We start from the raw sequence: 20,646 nt of genomic DNA, 5'->3' as shown, positions 1-20,646 counted from the left end.
GAGCAGGACACAGCTCCTGGTCCTGCTAAACCTCCTGAGATCCCATGGAATTTCCTGTAATTCCACTCAGATCCAAGCATTTCTTCTCAAACACTCCCTGCAGAGTCAGGAGGGGCTGTGCAGGTGCTCCCTGCCCTCCCAGCTGGAATTCCCAAATCCCCTCTGTTTTCCCTCCCACCTGTGGGGATTTGTGCTGCCCACCAGGAACAGCTGCTGCCCCTCGGGAAGGGAATTTAGCAGGGAAGGAAGGAGGGAAAGATGGAGCAGAGTTGTTTATTGGGGGTGTGGAATCCATGTAATCCAGGGATTTATGAATACAGAAGGATTGAATGTTCCTGGGAATGGGACAATTGTTTTCAAGGTAAGGAGTTTGGTTTGGTTTTGGGGTATTTTTCTGGACAAACCTTTCTCTGAGCAGGAGACTGAGGATGTGTTTTCCCCCCTGGGATGTCTGGTGGCTGCTGCAGGGGATCCTGCCCAGGGCTGCTAAATTCAGTTATTCCAGTGGCTCTCAGCATTCCCAGGATTTGTGCCTGTGCCAGGAGATCCTGGAGCCTCCTGGGTGTCAGTGTGAGCCTCCTGCTGGTGTCAGACAGGAGCTGGGTGCTGCTTTCTCCTCTGCTGTAGGAAGGAGAGTTCCTTTTTGTGCCTCAGGATGGTTTCCCACCGAATTTTCCCTTTTCTGGGCTGCAGGGAGCTGTAGGAAGGGGACTGGAGGAGTGGAGCAGTTGGCTTGGGGACAAAAGGTGTTACCTGTAAGTGCAGGGTTCTTGTCACCCAGCTTTGTGATGTGGCAATGAAAGGAAAATGAAGGGGAAAAAAAATGTGGTCAGGATGTGGAAAAAGCTCCATGTGGACACAGGGAGGTGGAGAGCAGCCCCTTGCTGGATTCCTTTTAATGGAAAGATTCCTATAACAGCAAATTATTTTATTGCTGTTGTTTCCTCTTCTGCACTTATTCCCCAGCTGGGAGCTTTCAGGCACTGCACATGAAGTGAAAATTAGAAGAATGAAATCCTTCCCAATACAACTTCCTTCCTTTAGGTCCCAAAAATTGTCAAATAAAACTCCTCAAGTCCTGGTGGAGCAGCCTTTTGGCTTTGGAGGCTTCAAAGCAGAAATTCAGTTTGGGCCATGGCTGCTGGGCCCGGGGGAGTTTTCCTGGCTGAACATCACAGCATCCAACTTCTCCCTCTGATGTTTAGACAAACATTTGCTCTTCCTGGTTTAAGTGGGACTGGACCATCTGCTGGTATCACAAAAATCATCTCTGCCCTAGAAGAATTCCTAATAAATGTTCTGCTGAAGAGGAAGAGATGGGACAGCCATGAAGTGTTTTGGTCAGAGGAGGACAGACTTCTCTTGGCCTGTCCTGCTGATCCTGGAGGATTTGCCTCTTGGCCCCATGAATGAAGAATTTGCTGATTATAAACAATGCTGGGGGGTGGGAGGGAAGTTGTGCATTAATGTTACTCAGTATTTTGAATTTCTGAGGAATATTTGAGGATTTATTTCAGTCTCTTGGCTTGAAAAACCCAATGGCAATTTGTGGCATCTTGCTGCCATTTATCTTTGGGAGTCTCTTTTTTGGGAGTAACCTGCTAAAATCTCTTGCCTTATGAACCTATTTGAGTAGAGTGGGTATTTCTATACCATCTTCAGTATAATTCCTCAAGCTGCCCAGTAACTGGATGTGTTGTGATGCTTTCCTCTGTGAGTGGTAATGCAGAAATATTTGTCTGGAAGCCTTTCTGCTTTCACCTTTTGTTTATGCAGCTGTTTTACCTCAGTTTAGGCTGGGAGAAATAATCTGTAATACACTTTGCTTGCCAGCTCTTCGTAGATTTCTTTGGAGATTTCTGTGTCGTGTTTCCAGTGTTTCAGCACGAGGAAATTCAACATGAAGTTAGGAGGAATTGGCCTACATCAGACAGAGCAGCTGCTGTGAAGGAAGGCAGGCAGAGAGATGAGAGAAGAATTTTGCTGAGGTGAATGGTTAATATGCTTTTGTGATAATAAGGGGCTTATTTATGCTGCATTAATATTTTGTACCACCGCCGTCTGCTTTAATGTTTAATCTCTCTGCTGAAAGCATTGAGAAACCCTTTTTAGCAGCATGGTTGTGCTGTGCTGGGAGGGACAGGGCAGGTTTTCCTGAGCCTGGAGAGCTCAGGGAGAGCTTTGGGGCTGGGATTTGGCATCCTCTGTGCAGCCCTGCTGTGGCTCCTGGGCACTGCTGGTGCCTCACCAGCAGCAGCAGCTCCTGGCATCAGGAGCAGATCTCCCACTGGATCATAAATTAATCCTGGGCTTGGCTTCATGTGCAAGGGTGGCCTCTGTGAGTGCTGGGAGGGAGGGGACAGCCCTTGGATCACAGGGGTGCAGCTGGGGCTGCTGCTCAGGGAGCAGGAGGGTGCTGGGATGTGCTGGAATCTGCAGGGTTTGCACTGAAATCCCAGTTTTGTGTCTTCAGGGTTGTTGGGATCCTCTTCTATTCACGTTGAAATCCCAGTTTTGTGCCTGCAGGGTTGCTGGGATCCCTTCTATTAACGCTGAAATCCCAGTTATATGTCTTCAGGTTGCTGGGATCCCTTCTATTCATGTTGAAATCCCAGTTTTGTGCCTGCAGGGTTGTTGGGATCCTTCTATTCATGTTGAAATCCCAGTTTTGTGCCTGCAGGGTTGCTGGGATCCCTTCTATTCATGTTGAAATCCCAGTTTTGTGCCTGCAGGGTTGTTGAGATCCCTTTTGCCCACATCTGTCAGTGCTGGGGCAGAGTGGCTGGAGCAGCCCAGTGGACAATGTGATAAAGCAGGACCTGGTGGTGCTGGCTGAACGTGAGCCCAGATGTGGCCAGATGTGGCCAGAAAAGCTGATGGCACCTGGCCTGGATCAAAAGCAGTGTGGGCAGCAGGAGCAGGGAAGGGTTTGTCCCCCTGTGCTCAGCACTGGTGAGACCCCACCTCAATTCCTGTGTCCAGCTCTGGGCCCTCGGTGCAAGGAGGACTTTGAGGGGCTGGAGTGTGACCAGGGAAGGGGCTGGAGCCCCAGGAGGGGCTGAGGGAGCTGGAAAGGGGCTCAGCCTGGAGAAAAGGGGGATCAGGGGGAATTTCTGGCTCTGCACAAGTCCCTGGCAGGAGGGGACAGCCGGGGGGATTTGGGATCTTATCCCAGGAACAGGGACAGGAGGAGAGGGAACAGCTCAGGCTGGGCCAGGGGAGGCTCAGGGTGGACAGCAGCAGGAATTTCCCCATGGAAAGGGCTGGAAGAGGCTGCCCAGGGAGGTTTGGAGTGCCCATCCCTGGAGGTGTCCAAGGAAGGGCTGGTGACAAGGTGGGGATCAGTCACAGGTCACAGTGGTGGGAAGGTTGATACTGTGTAGTTTTCCTTGGAGTGACATCCTTCTTTCACACTTTGACTACCCTGATTGTAGTTTTCTCAAATATTTACATTTTAATCAAATGTTCCCTATATTTTTGGCTTCCACTTCAGAGCTCTGTGACTGGTTAGGTTTTGTGAAGCACCTGTAATAATTCGGTTACTGATAATCCTCACAGAATGAAATCAGTCTTGCAGAAATATTCAGTGACAGAAATCCCTCTCCTTTCATCACTGCCTGATTGTGTTTCCAGGGCTGCTTTTCCTCTGTGTTTCCCTGTTTTGACAGGACTGGGCAAAAATTCGTGTGTTGAACTACACTTAGTAAATTTACAATCAATACAAAGTTATCTTTTTTAAGAGACTTTCCTTTCTCCTTGCTTTAACTGTATTAAACTCTTCACATTTACCTGTATTGAACCTCAGTGTCTGCTTCCCTTTCCAAAGGGACTTTGCATTCCTTGATAGGGCTCAAATATTTGTTCTTTAGGAATTAGGTGGACTTCATTTGGACTTGCCATTTAGTTTGTAATACCAAGAGAACTCCATTTCAAAGACTAATCAGGCAGTTGTGTATTTGCTCTACCTGGGTGCTGCAGCTGCTGGGCACTGATGGGATCTCTCCTCTAAAGAAAACAGGAAAAAAAAACAAACCCAGTTCTTCTTTCTGGGGTCTTGAATCTGTAAAAACCCTCCCATTTCTTGGGTCTGTTAGCATAGTCTTCTTTTAGGAACTGGGAATAAGGGAAAAGCTGCCACAGAAGAGAGAGGAAATGGAAAAGCTTGTCAGGAGGGCTGTTTCTCCTTTTTATTCTTTCCAAGCAGGATTTAAGGTGGCGTCTGGAAAAGTGCTGCTCTTAGAATGTGATTGAAAAACAGGATTTAAAGAGAAAGGAAGGGAGCTTGGGGTTAAAAAGCAGTGAGATAGGGGAGCAAGAAACCCAGGAGCAGCCAGGTGTTTGGGGGTGCTTTTACAGCGAATCCCAGGGTGGGTTGGGTTGGTGGGGCCCACAGTGATCCCCAGGCAGGGTGGTGGCACAGGGATGTGTCCAGGGCTGTGGAATATCCCAGCCAGGGAGATCCCAGGATCTGGAGTCTCCAACCAGCTGACAAAACTCCAACCCAGAGCAAGCCCAGCTGTGCTGGAGGCACGGGATGAGTCTTTAGGGTTTCCTGCCAATCTGGGACTTCCCACTGTCCCACTGGTCTGCTCCAGACCTGCCAGAGTCACGGACAATAAAGCTGATTATCCCAAAATCCATGAAGTTCCTTCAGAGGAGGGTGATGAGAACCTTCCTTGTGATTTAAACTGCATGCTCAGAGCCCTTTATGAGCGAACTGCTTCTGAATGTCTGCTCAAGGCGAGAGGGGTGAAGTAGTTGGGTATTTTTAGCTCTTTTCCATGCCTGTGGTTTTTATATGCTAATCTGTTTGTTTCTTTCCAGCCTTTGGAATATTCATCCCACAACATCTAAAATTTGACACCTGCTGTAGCTTGTGTATTATCACTTTCACCCTCAGAAACCCAGAAATTATTAAGGTGGAGTAATTACTATCCTATTATATAATAACTACTTTAATCCAGCAATCGTAACATGATTTGAAATGAACCCTTTTGTGCCATTGATTTTGGAATAATTACTGTTATATTGTACTTCTGCAAGAGTTATTCTCAGTTAACCACTTGAAAATAATACGCTCTACTTATTGAAAAAAATAAATCTGATTATCCCCCAAAGCTCGATGTTCTTTCTACATCTGTGCCTCAATTGTCTGCTGGTGACCTGAGATGCTCAAACAGGCTCCTTTCTGTGGCTACTCCAGGAAATATCTGTGGGCCAAATGCCTCCTCCCAATCAGCCTTTTCTTGGTGGGGGTTTTTCCCTCAGAACCAGGGATTTTCTCACTGTTCAGGCCTGGTGGGCTTGACAGCTGTTTAATCAGGATAGAGTGATAAAGGCTCAAGGAAAATACAGGATTTTTTCCCCTCTTCTTGCCTCCAAAATCTGATTTTCATTTGTCTTTCTAGGTACATAACAATCTCTAATAAAACCATCAAATTCAGCCAAATGAGGTTTTGAAGCCAGGCTGATCTGGAAGGAGCATGTTTAAAGACATGAAGAATAATATCCTGTGATTGTTGGTTGTGCATGGGAGAATTCACATTTTCAGTGTTTTGTCCTTCTGAACTTCTGAATTCTTGCTGGGACAGGGTTTTTTTTCAATCAGAAAATCATGGAAAAATTGTACATTCTCAGCTTTTTTGGACTTCATGGGAGCTCTGGTGTGGCCTCTTCCCTCCTGTGCTGCAGAATGGAGAGGAGGGAAGATGTTTGACCATTTATTTCCTTTGCATCTTTCCTTGCTGGGAGAGCAGGGATGAGTTTGGCTCCTTTAGTTATCGACAAACCTTTGCTGAAGAGATCAGAGCCTGTCTGAAATCTGATGAAACATTGATAAATTGAAAAAAAAAAAAATTAAATTCAATTGATAAATTGAAAAAAAATCAGAGTGGAAACAATGACAAAACTCTGATATAATTTTCCTGATACATGCATTTATTTGGGGCTAATACCCAGAATGAGTGAATGGAAGATCCCAAATGAAATCCCAGCTGTTCTTTGAGCCACCTTTGTAGTGGCTGCAGAAGAGAATTGTTAAAATGAGATTTGGGATTTCCAGCTTTGCTCCTACGTGGACAGGATTGTCACCTCTTTTCAGTGAGGCCCAGAACAGGGCTCAGCAAACTTGAGAGCAGCCGAGCAGGCTGATAAAACAGAAGTGAAAGACTCACTAATGTGTCAGGAATTGATGTTGCTGCAAGCTTTCCCTTGTCTCCTGCTCTGTGAGTAAATAATTCACCAAACTCCTGCTAGTCCTCGTGGTGATACCCAAGGATTTTTTCATTAATTCATGAATTTCATCTGGGAGGAGTTTGTGATGATTTCAGAGCTGTGCTGGTGGGGTGTGTGTTCCTTGGGTCTGTCCAGTTTTGCATGAGTGCTTTCCCTCACCTTTTCAAGGTGTGTGGATCTGCTGCTGGCTCTTCCTGAAAGGTCAGGCTGGAAATCCCAGTGACTGAGCAGAACTGAGCATGTTTTACAGTACAGCTCCAGTTGTTACTGAAATGGGAGCTGAATCATGACTGAAAGTGCAAGGGAAATGCTGATGGACTCAGGAATCCTCTCACTTGCACTTTTCCTCCTGCCTGCACCAAAAAAAGGGGATATTAATCTCATCCAAACCCATAACTCTTTTATAGACCTACACCTTCACCCTTATCACTGCAGCACTGGGATGATGTTTCTAGGACAGGTTCTCCACTCATTTTCCCCATTAATTTGGGATTTGGACTGTTGGCATTCCCACCCAAACCATGGGAAGTTGGCCGTGGCTGCTCCTCCTCCGTGTGCTGGCGGCTCTGTCCCCCTGGAATGTGCTCAGGGGCACGGAGGGAGATCCAAAAGCCTTTCCATGTTTGTCCTGCTTATCCCTGCGTGGCCCAGGTCGCTGCCAGAGGCAGGCAGGGTATTTATAGCTGGAATATTTGATGTTCGTGTCGCCTTCCCGAGGCCATGTCTGATTCCTTCGGGTTCAGCGGGCTCCATGAGACTTCTCCTGGTTTTTGTGCTCCAGGCACAGCTCCCTGAGTCAGTGCCAGCCTTCCCTTGGTGTTTGCAGTGGATTTTCCTTTAAAATATGCATTGCCCTTTGGATTTTGTGTAGGATCAGCACCTTCTGTGTCTGGCGCCCTGAGAGCCCTGAGGGGGTTTCAGGAGTGGCTCGTTTTGGATCATCATTCCCGTGTTTCTTTCCCAAAGCCCTTCCATTGAATTAACCCTGGAATTATTTATAGCAGCCCTTTTGAGCCAGGCCAGCCTCCAGTGCTCAGGAATTGCTGCAGGGCTGCTGGGAATCTCTGTGGTGGGAATTCTCTGGAGCTGGGAAGCACAGGGATATCTGTCCCTCAGTGCTCCCCTGGAGCCAAACCCTGGGATGGACATCACCTCTCTTTGGCACATCCTCACCGAGCCTTTCCTGCTGGATATTCTGCTTTTCCAAAGGAAAGAGCTGTGAATAGCCTCATGGAAATTTCTTGAGTTTCAGGGGTTTTTCCCCCCCTAAAAAAATACATCCATGAAGTGAAAGTGTCTGGGCCACAGGAATTTATTGGTGTTCAGGATTTAATTTAAAATCATGTTTATTCAGTCTTCACATGAAGACAATGAATTCAAACCTCAGTGCACACTCTGGAGCCAAGATTTACATCCTGTTTTCCTTTTGTCCCTGTCTTATTCCCCACCAATTTCCTTGACTTTAATCGCCATTTCAGTCCTTTCCTTGGGTTTTATTTCACTTCTTAGGAAAAGGAGAAAACCAGCTTCCCATTATTCTGTGGATTTCTGCAAATTGTGGGAAATAAGTAGTAAATAGGCTTTAGGATAAGTAGTTTCTTCATTTCCCATGGATAAATAGGAAGAGGTTGATGTGTTTGGGGTTTTACTCTTTTTTTTTTTTTGCTTTATTTTCTTTTTGACTTTATCCTGATGCTCCCTTTCTGTTCAGCTACCAGAACTTGGGAATTTCTTGTGTTAGTGCCAACATATTTAAGCTCAAGTTTAACAAAAATCAAGTGTTAATTTGGTAGTGGAGAAAAGACCCACCAAAGCCCAGCCTTGATGAAAGGAAGCTGTTGGTGACCAGGGAGGATCAGGGCAGTGGGAATTGATGATTTTTGGCCAAAACAGGTCCTACTTTTGAAATGCACCCGTTTCCTCATCCCAAATCCTGGAATTACACTCATCAGCCTCCTGTGCCTTGCCCAATTTTTTTTTCTCCAGTAGTTCCCAGAAGCATCTAAGGAATAAATTCAAAATTCATTGCTTTGTATTTTTAACTTCAGCCCTAAAATGCCGAGCCAGCTCAATGTGTCCAGAGCCACTTTCTGAATCCCAGTCGTTCCAACATCTGCCCCATGACTTGGTCAGCATTTATCTCTCTGATGTTTCTGCAAGAAAAAGTTGTCTCTGACACTATTCTAGGCAAGGTTTACAAGGTTTCATGATTAAAAATGCATTTTTATGCTGTTTCCAAAACACCACTTTCATTTTATTACTAAAGTGGTATAAATTCCAGGGTGAGCACTCCATGAAATGCTATTTATAGAAGAAATAAATGGAGCTGCAGCCCTGTGCTGGGGTTTGCTGGCTCAAGATGAGCTGTATTTTATACCTGGCAATTATGCACAGAAAAGCAAGAGGGAAAAAAATGCTGTTTGAAATGATTGTGGGGTTTGTGTGGCCCCGTGCAGCATCCAACAGCGGCTGGTGAGACCCGTCAGGATGATCTGAACTAAGAAATCAGGGAGGAAATCACAAATTGTCCTTTCCTGCTGCCTCTGTAATTCAATGAACCATTTTTGCTGGAATGGGGATTCCAGGGGACGCAGCAGCTGCAGCCTTTGCTGGGAATGTGGGCTTGGAGATGCTCCTGGGGTGATTTAGGGGCTGAACTCTGAGTCAAGCAGAGGAGTTTCTGTGCTGAGGAGCCTGGGAAGAGCCCTGTTCCCACCTTGGTGCTGTCTCCTGGGAGCACCTGAGGGCAGGAAACAGCCCCAGGCTGCACCAGAGGAGGCTGAGATTGGACAGAAGGAAAAATCCCTCTTGTCCAGCCCCAGCACAGCTGCCCAGGGCTGCGGTGGGATCCCCATCCCTGAAAAGGCACCAGGATGTGGCACCTGGGGACAGGGACAGTGTTTGGGCTCGGTGATCGTGGAGGGCTTCTCCCACCCAAATGAACCCGTGATTACCTCAGCAAACCAAACTTTGCTCTGAGGAACGCTAATTCCAGCTGGAATTCTCAGGTCTGGGCTGCAGGAGATGTGCAGAGCAGGGAATAAAACACCTCTGTCACAAGGGGATGTCTCATTTCCTTCCCCCTTCGGTGCAGAATTTGGTGTTGTACCAAAGCTTTTGGCACTTAGTGACAATTTCCCTTTAAAATTTAAAGGATTTATCTGTGGAAACAAATCCACCTTCATTTCTTCAGTGAAACCACACAATGTCCAGAGCATTGGAGAGCAATTTAAAGTGAGTAGGTTTGGGAGTTTCTGTGGTAAAATCTTGTATGGTTTAATGGAGGTTAGGAAAGAAAAGAACTTAATTTTGGGTGATTTCCTGCAAATCTTGAGCTGATTGTTTTCATGGCCTTATTCAAATTATGTCTACATCTTCCTCATATATTTCAATATATAGATATATATATAAATATATCTGTGTTTAATATATCAGCATTAAAATCTAACACTCAGAAATAAAATTAATATAACTAATACAAGTAAACTGCTACAAACCCATTTAATCTGATGTTATTTATGATTAAATCCAAAGTTTTGAAAGACTATCCCACAGCAGCCTTGGGAACGAGTTTGTCTCGGTGAAGCTGCCATGGGTGGATGGTAAATAATTGAGTTATTTCTGTTGTCATGGTAATGACACAGTTTTGAGGTGTTGAATGACAACTTTTTGGATTTTCCTGATATTTTTGAGTTGGGAGAGCTCCTGTCTGAGACCTCCATGGTGATGCTGGGATCTGTTTGGCAGGGGCAGGACTCAGCATCTGCCAGGCAAAATCCAATGGGAATGAGGAATTTTCCTGCTGGTGAGGAGCCAGTGCTGTCCCAGGGGTGTTGGTGCTGAGTGGGGACTCAGGGTCACTTTGCTGGCCTGATTTTGTCACTTAATTAAGGCTTAATTTAATGGTGTTATTTGGGTTTCTGCTGGTTTTTGAGAAATTAAGTGGTTGTGAAGCAGGTGTGTAAATAAATTACAGGCAGCGCTTTGCACCTCACCCTCAATTTAAAATAAAAATGGGGAAAAAACTACAAAAAAAATAATAATAATAATAAAAAAATCCCTTAATACACCCAAGGAAGAAGACTCCAATCAGAACATTGTTTTTTTAGTTTAAAATTCTTTTCCTGTTATTCTAACTCAGTTAATGAGGTTTTTATGACGAGACTGCAGAACCTGTGCTGCACTTGGGAAAGCCAAGAAAACAAGGATTTGGGAATGTGTGGAGTTTGTGGGGAGCCAGCCCCGTCCTGAGAACACCACCCAGCTGTCTGAGACATTTCAGAGTAACCAGGTTTTATTTTAACCTGCAAAATGTGACATCATGTGTGGAGGAAGGTTCTAAAAGCAAATGAAATTGTGGCAGCTGCTTTTATGGTCCCTTAACGCACAAGGTAACTATTTTTACATGGCTTGCTGAAGGAAAAAAAATCCATTAAAATACAAATTTGTCTTTTTTTTTTTTCCCTAAAAGAAATCTTTTACCCAGTGGCAGATTTGTTCCAAAAAAAGGAAAAGCTCCAAAGAGAGCTGCTGCTCCTGGGGACTGGAGGTCGGGTGTGGAAAAATCCCTCTGGAGAGGAAGGGGGAGAAACTTCCATGGAATTCAGGAGGCCACAACTTCAGGCCAACAAATGCCCTGCTGAACTCCCCAAACTCGCCTGTCAAACCCTTGAACTTAATTTTCTGACCGCGTGTTTAATGCAAAATTAAATCTCTCTTCAGAGAGTTGCAAACTTGCCAGACTGAGTTAGACACATGCAGCTGGGCCAGACTGGCTGAATATTTAATAAGCTGGTGCCAGATTTTTTTGTCTTCTTCAGTTTATTTCTATTTTTTCCCTGCTGTAAAAACCCCCCCAAACCCACATCTTGTTGTCTGAGGAAGGAGGAGAATTGAGGATCAAGTACTTTGCAAATCTTTTTACCTCAGTGTCTTAAACACGTTTTTGGATTGTGCTGAGAGGAATTTGATGTCAGAAATTATTTGTTAAAACTTCTCTCAGCTGCTCAGAACAGGAGTAATCTTTGATAAAATTTTGAAGAACATCTGTTGTCTGTTCTTTGGTCGCTGGCAAAACTGATTTTAGGTTTGTTTTTTTTTCTTTTTTAATTTAAATTGATGTTCTTTGGGATCCTGATGAAGCACAAATTATCCTGCCTTCGATTGGAGCCATTTTTAGTGCCAAAATAAAGCCCTTTAAAAGGGAATTCAGGCACTGGGACTGATGTGTGGAAAATGGAGATATTGGACAGGCAGGCTGGGACTTTTTGGAGTGGGATAAATGCAGTTGCAGCATCCGAGGGGAGAAGCCAATGGTTATTTCCTGCTGGCCTGGATTTATCTGGGGGCTTTTCCCGTGAATTGGGCTCCATACATGTGTTATTTTTAAAGGGCCTCCAGGGCGTTTGGGATGTGGAGGAAATCAGGAGGATGATCAAATTAAAAGTGAAGCTGTGACATAAAGTGAATAAATGTTAGGATTGGGTGACATAGCCATAAATAAGTGCTGGTAATTCCTCCTGACATGATCCATACAGATATTTTACCCAGCTCTCCTGAGAAGCAGTTACAAGTTCCCTGGAGTGTGGTTGAGTGCAGGCTGTGAATAGATTTCCTTTTTTATTTGGCCATTTATATTTACTGGATTTCTGGGGTTTTCTGATTCCGCACAGAAAAGGAAAACACACAAAATATTTGCTTTGGAAAGGCTGCTGAGGCACAAAGCGTGGCCTCAGCGTGTGGCAGAGCGATGAATTTTAATCAGAGGGTTGGATATGAATTTTCCTGCCCAAAAGTGGCATCAAACATCAGCACAGCTGCCCAGGGTGGTGATGTTTCCATTCCTGGAGGGATCCAAAAGCCACCAGGACATGGCACATGGGGCAGTGGTGGCCTTGGCAGTGCTGGGAATGGTTGGATTTGATGGTCTTGGAAATTTTTTCCAACTTTTCTAAGCCATGCTGTGATTTTTGCTCTGTATCCCTTCCTCAGGGACAGCTGGCTACGCTTTGGGGGGAGAAATAAATAGTTATTATTTTTGTGCACTTATGGTGGTGATCAACATTTAATTTATAAATTCCAGCCCATGGTCAAGCTTCATGCAAGGAACAGGATTAAAAAAAAAGGAGTAATTATGTTCTCTAATGGATGAAATCCTTCTCTGGAGCCTTCTCTGTGATAGCTTTGGAAATTTGGATTTTCTTCCTAAATTCTTGGAGAAGAAACTGGAATTGTTAAGAAATCTTGGACTGGGAGCCAAGCCTCTGGAAATGCATTAGGTCAAGTCTCCAATTATTCAGGAGGAGAAGGAAACACCAGAACTCCCTGAATTTTTTGGGAGTTTTTGTGGCATGAATTAATCATTTGCATAAAAATTCTCCCTTTTTTAATCTATTTTTTTTTTGTGGGATGAACCTTGGGTGTGTATTTGGGTGATATATGTTAGAATAAATTTTTGGATAAGTGAAAATACAGAATATTTTGGCTTGATTTCCAAAATTGGTCAGCTTGGTGTGAATTTTTCTGCTTTTTTGGCCCTCTGTGGTAAATGTCTATTTTTGGGCTGTAATATATTGTGGAGAGAAGGGAAGAACACACCGAGAAATTCAAACTATATTGCAAATCTTATCTGGATGGAATGGAATTATTCACCCTGACACAGCAGAAAATGCAGGGATATCACCTCAGGATGTGTGATTAAGCTGAGGTATTTTTCATCACCATATCTTGTGTTTTGATGGAGTGCAAGCAATCAGAAATTGCTCTGTACTTTGTAAACAGCTGCATTTCCTATTCCACACTTTTGTTCTGCAATATTTTTAAGCTCACAGACTTTTTACAATATAAAAAAAATAAGAATAATTGGGGTTTTTTTTTGTTTTGTGTTTTTTTTTTTGGCGGCATTTGAGAGACTTCGCCCGTCTCAAAATGACAAAACTCAATTTTCTATCGGAACCATTTAAGTCACAAATGAAGACTGATCGTCTCTCTGAACTCCCCTTCTGCTGAGCCACGACGTGGGGCTGGCACAAGCTGTTCCTCAAACAGGGAAAAGCTGGAGAACAAAGCTTGGCTTGATGAAGAATCCAGCAGGATGCGACTGCGGATTGTCGGGATAATTTTAATTTTGTCACGCTAATGAATCTTCTCCCTCGTCCTGGGCTTTATTTGGTGGGAGAGTTGGAAATTAAGGGAAGCAGATATTGGAATTACCAGGGCAATCAGGTTTCATAATCACCACCCAGCAGAGGATTTTATTTCAGCAGTGAACAGAAAACATTCAGGACAGTGGCAATAATATTTTCTCTTTGAGATAGGTTCAAATTAACCAATTCTAGGCCTATGACAAAGTGAATACCACACATACCCAGAGCATTTGCTGCACCCCAGATGATGAATTCTAAGCTCAAGGTAGGATTTTTACAGATATTTAGGCTCCTTCCATCTGAAAACTTTTGGGATTGGGAGCTTGGTATGGATTTTTTTTTGTTGTTGCTGTGTTTGGCTTGCAAGAATTTTTTTATGTACTTGAGTGAAAGAAAACTTAGTGAGTCCACATGCTCCCAGTAATACAAAGACTTCTAGGGACAGAAAAATAGCAGCTTAAATCAGAGCTCACATCTGTTGATGTAACTGTTTTGTCTCTTGTGTGGGGTTTTGTTGGGTTTTTTTCCTGTTTCCCTGCTCAGCTTGGAGCGATGGGGAGAAGTGTGGTTATTTCTGATAACGATGCTGTGGATCCTTCCCACCAGAGCAGCGAGGAGAGGCTGAGAGATGAGACAGAAAGGGTTGAGGGGCAGCCTCGTGGCAGGGTTTGCTCTCCCTGGATTTTAGGAGTCAGTTCCAATATGTGATTATATTTTCTCTCGTAGAACTTTGAAACTACTCTGGGCGCTGCCTTTTTATTTTTATTTCTCCTTTTTACTCCAGTCGTGTTCTTGGAGTGCTTGACTACTTTTTTTTTTTTATTATTATTTTTTTCCCCTTCATTTATTTTTCTGGAAATGGTTCAAAAGACATTTGGAGGAGTTAATGAGACAATTTGCAATTTATCTTGGTGGGGTTTTTTTCCCTCCTTTTGGGGATGATCCAAGGCCATTTGGAGGCTGCAGAATGGTCTCATTGACTCTGAGGAGCTATGGGTGAGGCCCTTGATGAGAATTGTTGTGAGTCTATTGACAATTAGGTGATGTCTCCATATGTGAAATGATAAAAGGCAAGTGTAAATGTTATAGCTGGGGATGTTTCAGTGCTGCTTTGCAGCTCTGTTTTTGCTGCAGTTACTCTGGTGGGGCCAAAACAGAGTTTGGGTGCAGGAACCACTTCAAAACAACCAGAGGCTGCTGGAATGATCAAAACCAGTCCCTAAAAAAAAAAAAAAAAAAAAAAGAAAAATAAGAAAGATCAAACCCAGGTTTATTTTTCCAATGGGGGTGTTGGGAATAGGGGGAACAAGGCTCCTTTTGGGTCAGTGTGGGTTGTAAGGCCCCTACAGAGTGGTGCTTAATGAACTTCATAATTACTAATTATACATGAACACATTTCCTTGCTGCCAGAGCAGAGGGTAAATATGGAGGCAAGGGAAGAAAGTGAGATAAAAGATGAGTGGAGAGGAGAATTGCAATTGGTCTCCCTGGTAAACAAGGCTCAAAGTCACCCCCTGTGTTTGCTGCCTGCTGAAGGTGAGGAGGGAGATGGGTGTTTGTGGCTGTGTCAATATTGGCACGTGAACAATGGGAGATAAAGCAGAGCTGAGCTGGGGGTGTTTCCCCCTGGGGCTCCAGCTGTGCTGCTGAGGAGTTTTGGGAAGGGTTCACCTCTGGGGGTTTCCCTGGCACGCAGCAATGATCCCACTCTGAGCGTTCCCAGCGCCTCCTGGAGCAGCAGCATCACAGCAGAGGTGACACAGGGGTGGATGTTCCACCTGGGAACTGTTCCAGAGCCAGAATTTGACCCTGTCCATCCCTTTTTCCCAGGCTGCAGCCCCAGGGAAGCTCTGCTTGGAGCTGTGCTGCTGCTTGGACAAACCAGGTCAGGAAGCAGCACCAGGTTGTTGGCAGCATCCTCTCTGAGCAGTGCCTGGATGATGCCTGGAAGCTCCCTCAGACAGGGGTTTTCCCAAAGTGCTGCTGGTTTATATTCTAGGGTGGCTTTGCCCCAATCTGAAGTGGCTGTAATTGCTATTTTTCTTTTGTCTCATTAATAATTTCCCATTATTTCTTTAACTGACAAAGCAATTGAGGTTTGGGGGTCTTATGTCTACACCTGGGCTTCTTTAATCATAGAATCATGGAATGATTTGGGTTGGAAGGGATCTTAAAGCCCACCCAGTCCCACCCCAGCCATGGGCAGGGACATCTTCCACCACCCCAGGTTGCTCCAAGCCCTGTCCAGCCTGGCCTTGAACTCTAACTTTTAATTTTGGGGTCAATTCATAGAAGTTTGGTTATCTTCCACCTAATAAGGTTTCATTGTGGAGTGGAGGCAAATGTCAACCCTCCACCTTTGTGCACATATTAAATGCCTGGTCCTCTCTCTTTGTGCTCAGAGAAGTTCTCACCTCTCAAGAAGAGCTGAGTGCAGCCAGCTCATCCTCCCATCACAAACCTGAATTTCTCAGAAACACAAGGAAATGACTCTCCTGATACAATTTTTTCCCTCCTCAAGTAGAAGCCAGCTGCTGACTAATATCTGGCTGTGGTGGGAAGTATGAATTCTTCCTGGCACCTCAGGGGGCTGCTTAACAGCTTTATCAGATAATTACAGTGCTGGAAACAATGTGTGATGTGTGCTGTGCTGTGGGGATTTGGGATGCACCCCGTCTCCCAGCGCTCTGAGCATTAATATCTCCTCTCCCCTCATCCATTTCGAGCAGCACAGGATGAGCTGGAGCAGATGGTGGTGCCTTTTGTCCCAGCCCAAATCCCAGCCCTGCTGCTCGTCCCCTGGCACTCTGTGCTATGAGCTCCACTTGGCTCTGCTCCAGCCCTTGGGAAAGGTCATCCCTGCCTCCTCCAGGGACATCTGATGGGATGAGGGACCCTCTGCTCCTCTGAGGGAGGAGCTGAGTGCTGGATGGCACATCTGTACCCAGGGAAGGCTTTGGTGGAGCTCAGTGCTGGGTCAGGGTGGTGGAACAAAAGCTCGGGGTCCTTTTTGAGCACAATCCACTTATTTTCTGTGAGGAGTTTTGGGTTTAGGATACAAACCACGTGGCTCCTGAGCAGCCTCAGGGACACTGCTTCATTCTGGGAAGGCTGAGTCACAGTTCCTAAATATGCCAAGTTAATATTAACAATAAGGGGGGGTCAGAGAAGGAGGGACAAAGCTGAAGGTCTGAGAAGTTCTCTCTTAACCTTTTCAGGGTGATAACACAACTCCCTGTAGGATGAACCAGCCTGTGTTAGAGGGCCTGAAATCCAACCTTAAATTAAATCCTTGGCTGAAGTTAAACCTTCTCCTGTAGAACTCCCCAGGGCCTGGAAAATCTTCCCTTCCACAGAGCTGGAAGAAGAGAACAGGGACCTTTCCCCAGCCTCTCCAGCCACTCCTTTCTCCTGTGAGCCCTCCTTGCTCCTGAGCCAGGTGTGAGGGTTTTGTCAGGCAGGTTCCTGGGTGCTGAACTTTGTATGATATTCCTTATTTTTGGCACATCAAAGGCCTCTGAGAAGAGAAAACGATGCTAATCGTGTGTTTGTGCACTTAGAAATATCAACTCATCGACTTGCAGAGCCAGAAGATGGAGGAAAAACTTGGAGGAGCGAAATATAAAATTCTCTTCCATCATCAAAGTAGCAGCATCAAGCCATGACCTCTCTGTGTTCAGACACGCTGCAAGCCAGAAGCAGAATTTAAATGGGCCTGGCCTCCTTGCTGCTTAAAAAGGGAGAGAAAAACAAGTAAAAAATTACTTTTACCAACTTTCCAAACCCTGCTCAAAGTTACTCTGTGGAAAATGTAGGCAGGGATTGCTTTCCACTGATTTTTGCCTTTCACCTCCACGTACCTGTACCAGTGTCCAGGTGTCCAACACCTGAAAAACACCTCAGAACCCTCCTCAGTGCCACCCTCAGCCTCCTGAAAACAACCAAAAATGCCTTCTGCCAGGGAATCTTTCATCTTTTTCCTGCAGATTGTCATGACTTCTCCAGGAATTTTGTAAGAGCCATGGGGATATTTGATGTTTAAACTAGGAATTTCTTCTAGAAACGGCAAACTGGTGACAACTGGAATTTCTTGGCAGACTCTTCAAGGACATTGCGTGGCCTGTCTGCTGGGAGTTCCAAGTGTCACTTGTCTCAATACCTGCGCTTGAACACGTCCCCTGACATGGAAATGATGAGCCACAAACGGCCCCATCAGTCTGTCTGAACATTTAACATCACAGCCCATGATCTTTACAGAGAACAAAATCCAAGGGCTTCACGGTATGGCCAGTCATTTCCTGCTAGATGGATAATTTATTTCAGTCAGGTCAGGTTGTATTCCTTATATAACAGCTCAGCCTAGAAAAAGGAGATTTATTTCATATTTTTGCACCTTCTATGAAGTTAATGAATGAATTCAAGTAGGTGTTTTACTACAGCACGAGGTGTTCAGCTGTGATTATACATCATGATTATGGTGTTAAATAAATAAATACTTGAGCTGTTTGGACATCAGGAAATTTGGAAATTGGGTGTTCCCATCTATCATTCCCATAGCCCTGGATAATTTTTGTCACATTTTTATATGCAAATATTTGCATATATGTGTGTGTGTGTATATATATATATAATATGTATAAAATAATGTGACTCTTTGTTCTTTCAGTCAATCCCATCAGCTGGATAAAGATTTTTTTTTTTCTCTGCATCCAACTAATTTTAGGAGTTTATTTCTACTCTGGAAGTGTCCTGAAGCACTGACTGCACAATTTACGAAGCTCATCAGGAAGGAACACGGCACAGAACATCCAGCCTGTGGGAAGCACCCAAAAGTGAGGGATTTTTCTCTCTCTGAGGAACCTCTCTGTTCAAATCTCTGTGTCCTACCCCAAAATGTTTTGTGAAGTTAAGGGTTTTTATAAAACTAAGGAGATAAATTTAGGATAGCAGTGGTTGCTATGACCTTTCATTTGGGGAAAATGGTTGAGCTCCCAGTCCTCATTTTTTTAAAAGCCTGGAGTTATTTTCCTTGGGGAAGGACAAATTTTCAGTTGCACATCATCAAATATTGAATATATTTGCCGCTTATGTAAAAGAGCATTTTAGCCTGGTGAGAGAGAAGAGATTAGAACAAGCAGGCTGCATCCCTAAATTCAATTGTTTGCTGGGAGATGCCACTCAGCCTGGCAAGAGATTGACACCGTGTCAACTCTGCTTCTCTCAAATTGCCCTCAAAGGAGGTGCCCTCTAAATCTGTCCCCGAAAACCGAGGCGGCACCTGATGAAATTAGGGAATTAAACTTCTGGGAAAGTCTTATCCGAGAGCACGGAGCCCTTTCCAATGGGATAATTTGTTTGAACGTTAAATTGAGCAATCTCCCCTCCCCAGAGCTCTGAGGAGCGCTGGAAGGAGCCAGCAGGGAATCTTCTGCCCCTTCTGGAGGGAAACACCTTTGCTTTTCCTGTTGGTTCCCCGCTCTGTCTTTGACCTCTTGGCCCCTCATGTATCCACAGTAAACAGACAGATTTAGGAGGATGTTGTTCCTGCAGGTAAAATTAGCTCCATGTCACAGGCCGTGGGATACATGGTGGCACTCGGCGAGGAGGTGACGGCTCCGGCCCCAGGCAGCCGCGGTTTGACGGCGCTAAGGGGGAATTTGACGGGAATTTGATGATGGCTGGGAGCAAATGCCATCAATAGCCAAGAGATCCTGCTGAAACCTTGTTTTCCTATCAGTCCTTATCGGGCTGGACACTGCCAGGAGAGGGGTGGGGATCAGATCCAGATTAAACCCCAGGGTTCTCTTATCGCCTCCCACGCCAAACGCTCCAGCCACAGCCCACCCAGCAGGGCAAGAGTTCAATATGAAAAGCGGGATCAGAAAAATGATAACATGCTTGTGTTCCTTGTAAATATCCTTTTCTTTCCTGCCCTGTCTTCCTGCATTCAGATCATATGAAAATATGCTTGGCTTTAGCAAAAAAATAAAAAATATATGAACAGCAGCAGGGTGGCACAGCCTGGGAGCTGGGGATCCTTAAGGCTTTAGGAGTAGAAAGGAATTATTTAAAATTATTTTTGTTGGGAGTAGAAGGGAATTCTTTATGTTATTTAATAATTAAATAAATGATTATTTATTCAATTATTAAAACATGAACACTGCTGTTTGCTGGTTGGTTGATTAAGCTTTCCAAACATTGGTAACAGCAATGTGCTTTTTCAGAACATGTTTTATGCACATTGGGATGTGCAGGATCCAAAATGCAGATTATTTACATGATAAATTTTACATTAAAAAATTCGCATAATAATGCAATAGGGCTGAGGGGTCCTGATTTTGGGCACTGGTGTTCGTGAGTGGATGAATTTTAAAAGTAATCATAGGGAAGTCAAATATCTTGGAGGACGAATTCAGCCATATTTCCTCAGCTTGAGGAGCATTTTTATCCTTTTCCTCTCTCCCCTAAAAATTTTAGCCAGATTTTGGGTTTTCAAGGCTGAAAAACGCAGAAAAAACATGATATTATTTGATTTTTGCATGTGAACTCTGTGTGGTTTAAGCAGCCTTTTAGGGCTGCAATTTAATTTAATTTATACCCAAATCTCTGGTCCTTGATGAGTATAAAGCTGGTGAATGAGCTCTGAAGAACAAATATCTGAAGGGTGTTCCTGAGGAGCATTTCTCTTCCAAAAGTGCTGCCAATTAGCTTCAGGAGCAGGAAATGAATGACAACCTGGAGAATGCCGTGTCTGAGGCAGACCTGGCTGGGATTTAAAGAAATGCAAACAGGCAGAAATTAAAATTAATCACCAAAAAGTGGAACTCGCCTGGTGCGGGGCTGAGGGTGAAATCAAAACCTCAGGAGCTAACGAGGGCTTTTGGTTTTATTTTCATGAAGTGTAACATTTGTGGAGGATAGACTCTGGTTTTTAGTGATTAACCATCAACAATCCATGGAAATGAGAACTTGTGGTTTAAAATACACAGAAAATTTAAGGGTTTTTAATGGCTGAAACTCAAATTTTCCTGGTTTTGCACTCTGGAGTTGTGATTTTCACCAGTGTAAATTCCCAAAGTCCCAGGAGACTCCTGTCCTGGTGGGATGCTCCCTCCTGCTCCCCTGAATAATCCCTTTGTTCTGGTCTCTGCAAAAGACATCAGAAATCATGGGAAAAGTGGATTTCAGGCTGCAGGAATCAGAGGTTTGAGTGTCCTCCCAAAAGCAGGATTCTTGAGCGCTGTGAAAATCTGGAGTTCCCTCTTGG

At 44.5% G+C, this 20,646-nt stretch overlaps 1 long non-coding RNA gene across 1 annotated transcript; it reads left to right on the top strand.

Annotated features, from left to right (window-relative positions):
• The first annotated feature begins 273 nt into the window (after window positions 1-273).
• Window positions 274-19,380, top strand: LOC117244858. Its single transcript, XR_004498696.1, has 3 exons — window positions 274-361; window positions 17,477-17,660; window positions 18,103-19,380. It is a non-coding gene; the product is annotated as an uncharacterized LOC117244858 (long non-coding RNA).
• The last annotated feature ends 1,266 nt before the right edge of the window (window positions 19,381-20,646 follow it).

Source organism: Parus major, chromosome 9 (assembly GCF_001522545.3).
Source record: "Parus major isolate Abel chromosome 9, Parus_major1.1, whole genome shotgun sequence".
NCBI classification, from domain to species: domain Eukaryota; kingdom Metazoa; phylum Chordata; class Aves; order Passeriformes; family Paridae; genus Parus; species Parus major.
The sequence above is the reverse complement of the archived record's forward strand: the minus strand, read 5'-3'. Positions and strand labels throughout refer to the sequence as shown.